Genomic DNA, 5050 nt, shown 5'->3' with positions numbered 1-5050 from the left:
GTGTGTGTCTCTGTCTGTGTGTGTGTGTGTCTGTCTGTCTGTGTGTGTGTGTGTATGTGTGAGGCTATGTCTGTCTGTGTGTGTGTCTGTCTGTGTGTGTGTCTGTCTCTGTGTGTGTGATGGCAGATCTCACTCTTCACGTGGGAAGTGCTGCAATACCGTCCCCCAACCAACAGAGGGCGGGCGGCACAGCTCAATCCTTTTTATAATGATCCAGTTCTGGGTGAGATTGGGTTATGGTGACCAACACAAGGCAATCTCAACAGGAGAACTTTCCCATCTTTGCTTTAGTTTAGGCAGTAACTGATGTGAACAGAAACTACACTTGATCTTAGCCAAAAGGCTGTGAAGTGATGTGAGTGTGAATGAGATAGTATAAGAGGGTGCGTTTGTAAGAGAGCCACAAAACTTTGGAGGTCTCTCCCTCAATGAGTCTGCCTTGCCCCTTCCTTTCCCATTTTCAGATCTTCGACCATTGTTTCGGTGGCCTCCCCCCTCCCTGGCTCAAAATCAACCTCCGCCCCTATTAAGTTCTCTGAGAGGCTACTCCACTTGAAGGGTGTTGTGTACATGCGAATTGTTGTAAGAGAGTTAGACTATAGGAAGCAGCATTAATATTGCAAGTATATTCATGCTTACTCGGTTTACAGCCAAAAGAATGAATTAGCATGCAGTGAGAAATCTAAACAATTGAGCTTGCTGATGGTCCAGTGGGTAAATTGGTTTCTGGTTTGAACCTGAACCTTGTTGGGGCAAAAATGACCAGTTCAATCCCTGACTTGTGCTGGGTTTAGCTGACTACAGTCAGGCAGAGGAGAAAATTACAATTGTCCACAGCAACACTAGGGCCAGGGTCACTCCTCATGATTAATATCCAGTGAAAGCTGGGGCAAAGTGAATGGTTCTAGTCTGTTTTACCCAGTGCGTATATACTTTGTGTGCCTGGTCTCAGACATAAAAGAATGACTTCTTGAACAAGTAACTTGTCTTGGAAGCACAGTATCAGGATGTGAGGGTTGCTAAACATGTCAGGGTTAACCATGTGGGGGTGCGTGGATCTCAAATTCTTCCACCATGAGATGATTGGAACAATTTCTAACTGTGGAAGCATAATATTGGCTGGTTCACAACCACAGGCAGACAATGAAAATAATTAGCATTTGGTATGTTTTGCTTTCATGTGGGCTCAAGGAATATAAACTCACAAAACTAATTGAATTACTATAATTGATTTCTGTGTTAAATATAGACTTTTGTTTGAATTATTTGATAAGGACCAATTTACCAGATAAATGTCTAGTCCCAACTATGACTTGATTCTGCACTGAAGAAGTAAAACAAACAGCTTGATGAAGAGCAATGCTGTTTGTGCAGCTAAAGGCTTTGTCTCTGTAGTTACAGTACACTTAATACCATTATTAAAAAAAATTCCTTTAAAGAAGATTGCCTTCATGGAAAATATGTTTGAAAGAACTTGATAATCTCATTTAGTGAAAGAATAATTTGTATCAATGTGCGTCGTTGTGCCAGATGGTCCGTTGGCAATTTTTTCTCTTCTTAAGAGAATTTTCCTTTAATCACAGACTGACTTTGACTGGCTGCCAATAATGCAAGGATTATTAATAATCCCTTAAAATGGAGATGAAACAAAGAAACATAGAGATAAACATTTTACACATTAACATAAGACCCCAATAATGTAACACTCAAACACCATTTAACACCCAAAAAAAGACAAGATCACAACTAGTCAGCAAAAATCCAGGAAGTGTTACAAAAAAGACCAGGGATGGAGTGTACACAGCTTGAAATTGAATACAATGGAATTTAATTGAGAAGGGGGTTGCTTAAACAGCCTTCTGTCTCTCCCTTACCTGGAAGGCTTCAAACCCGCATCAGAAGCTTTGCAATAAGTCAACTGTCAAGTGTTCATCACACCAATAACACCCATTCTACAACAGTATTGTGAAACTAATTGAATTAAGTATTTACCTAATAAAAACACGTGTCAACACTCAAGCTTTAAATGTGACAGTCATGTTTTTTATATAGCTTTTAACTCTACAGTTTCCACCTCCCACATAATCTGCTTGTACCAGTATTATTCTGAGGATGGTATTCCTCTTATGCAAAGCAGCACAAGCAACATAACTAATTAACCATAGATAATAACAATAATAATCTTTTCATTTGATATTGTGCCTTATCATGTTTTCTACACGTCTCAAAGCGCTTCACAGAATTTACTATAAAGTGAATTGACTGTAAATTTGTGGGCAGCCAAATGCGCACAGCAGCATCCCACAAACGGTCGTGGATTGAGTGACCAAATTATTATTTTTTTGAGGGATTATTACTCCCGGAAAAGCGATCTGCCATTCAACTAACAACTGGCTTCCTATTCACTGCTAGACAAACATTTCGCCCTTCCGGGAATCAAACCCAGATCTCTTGTTTGCGAGATGAGTGCTCTTACCACTGAGCGACAGGACTCCACGTAGATGGGTTATTACTGTAGTGGGTTACTAATATAGAAATTGCTAAGTTTTTTTGAGTGAATATGATCATTTTTGTGGCATAGCTTTTCATTTCCATGGTTTCTGAGTCAGTGCTACTGATAAATCTTAATTATTGATTGTAAGTTAGGATTGGAGGTTGGGATGGATCAAGTCAGTCTTCCCCAATGGTTGCATATCCTGTCAGTATTTGTTGTGTGGATTCATAAGAGTGGCAACTTAGTTGAAGTATTAGAGACTAAATGATGCTTGTGGAATCACACCTGGGCATGCATCAATACCTTAAAAAGAGGAATAGAGGAAATTGGGTGTCCTGTCTGCATTCTTATTACTTGGAAACCCAAGTAGCATCTTTCTGTTAACAACTTAGATGTAAAGTACTAAGGAATATTCTCACAACACAGAGAGGAATCTTCAAATTTCAACAATTGCTGCTTTGACCTGAAGTTTTCACTTTTCTAATGTATTGGCTTCCCAGTTACACAGTAAATAATAATAATCTTTACATTTGATGTGGTACCTTTAACATTGAGAACATCTCAAAGCAGTTCACAAGGTTTCTTCACAGAGCAGTGATGGTATTTGTAGGTCAACATATCATTTGAATTAGAAAAGATGAGTTTGGCTGGTCCAGGAAGCTATTTGAGTTACTGAATGGATAACAGGATAAAACAATGGTATTGCTACTCACCGATGAAGAACAACTAATCCTGGCTGGTCTTTCTGCACGTTTCCTTGTTGTTGTTGTTGTTTTCCATGTGGCATTTTGGATCGGATCCTGACGAGTTGGTGGAGCCAATAGTTCTGGATCGAACCAATAGAATAGAATAATAAAAAATAATGACATCTGTTTATCTTAGAATTCAAATTTCAAAAAAAATCTCACATCTCCTCATAGTTCCTGTTCTTGTCATAAGACGTCTGTGCCCTCGTGAACAAAGTCATGCTTTTGGAGGAGTGGAGGAAGGACATTTCAGAAATACTGTGGGAATTATCAGTCTCTTCTCGCTCCTGGGCTTGAGAATGCAGACTTTTGGAAGACTTTAGTTTATTTGAAAGAAGTGGTGAGATTTCAGTCTGACGTTTTGATGTTTAATTGTTATTAAAAAATCATGTTGGTTGCTTCAGGCTGAAGGATGTGCGTTTCCGAGTGAGATTGCAAAGCCAGACACTGGAGCAAAGGCATAAATATATTTTAAAAAGTGAATGAATGTTCCCACATGGAACTCATAACCCAGTCAAGCTTCATTGGAGACTATCATTAATTCCATCAGTTTGCAAAGATTTACTTTTCATTAGTTCTCGATCATCCCCTATGGCTGTCTGTGCTTTGGACGCTGTTGTTCCCAAAGATTTTTTTCCGTAATTTTATTTAATTTGCTTGATTTCTATTCTTTCTGGTGATATGTGGCCATTTCGTTGAGGGATTTGCTTGTTTCAGTCTTTAAAGCATACCTGTTGCTCCAAATGCTAGTTCTATGTAACAGAAATTATGATATTTTTGGTTTTTTTAGATAATAGGATACATATCACAAATTTTTGGTCACCCTGTATTTCCTGTGCCGGTTTTTCCCAAGATCGCTTAACCCCACGGTCTCGGCACTTGTCTCCTAAATAGAGGGTTTAATTTCTCACGTTGGAGTGAAATTACGATCGACCACAAAAGTGTGAAAAAGCTGAGCAAACCCATAGGGATTCAAACCAAGATCCTTCCCGTCCCATAAACAATACTCAACCAACTGAGCTATCCAGTAAGTTTGCTTTAGACAAACAGTGTCTTCCTGAATTGGCTCAATGACTCCATAGAGCCTCACCCTTCTTTAGTTTACTTCCTCACAAATTTCTGAAAGCATTGCAATTGTCAAGTAACAGCATGGCCCCAAGACACCAGTCATATTGTTGGTTCCAATCACTGGACAGGGCCTGGATGGTTCATAGGATTTTATAATATTCCTGCATTTCATATTGCACCTTATTACGTCTTCGAGACATCACAAAGCACTTCACAGAATATATTGTAAAGTGAATAGGCTGTATATTTTGTGGGCAAAACGCGGCAGCCAGTTGAGCAAGGCAGTAAGTGTCCCACGAACAGTCGTGGATTGAGTGATCAACTTTTTTAAAGAGATTTCAAAAGTGATCCATCAATCAACTAACAAGAGGGTTCCTACTTACTGCTAGGAAAACAGAGGCGTGTGGAGTAAAGAAACTTGCACAATGTTTCGCCATGCCCAGGAATCGAACCCAGGTCCTCTCATTTGCAAGACGAGTGCTTATGTTCAGTTATTGCATGTTATGTTTGTTTATGACAGTTCAAACTGGTACCTGCTTTCTCCACCTGAACAAAGGGATTATTTTGAATTGATCTTACTTTTATTTTTGGTTCACATTGGAAAGCATCCAGAATTGTTTTTCAGGTATATTTAAGAAGATTCATAAGAACATAAGAAATGTTAGATGAAAAAAGACCAGGTTCTATCTTGTTCACCTTTCACCTTCCTGCCGGTCGCATGCACATATGTCCAAAGCTCCCT

The 5050-nt window shown here is 39.2% G+C and overlaps 1 pseudogene; it reads right to left on the bottom strand.

Moving 5' to 3' along the window:
- Window positions 1–206: 206 nt before the first annotated feature.
- Window positions 207–355, bottom strand: LOC121850403 (annotated as a pseudogene).
- Between the last annotated feature and the right edge of the window lie 4695 nt (window positions 356–5050).

The sequence above is a fragment of the Callorhinchus milii genome, unplaced genomic scaffold, assembly GCF_018977255.1.
Source record: "Callorhinchus milii isolate IMCB2004 unplaced genomic scaffold, IMCB_Cmil_1.0 Scaffold18, whole genome shotgun sequence".
NCBI lineage: Eukaryota > Metazoa > Chordata > Chondrichthyes > Chimaeriformes > Callorhinchidae > Callorhinchus > Callorhinchus milii.
This window is presented reverse-complemented; position numbering and strand designations above follow the sequence as displayed.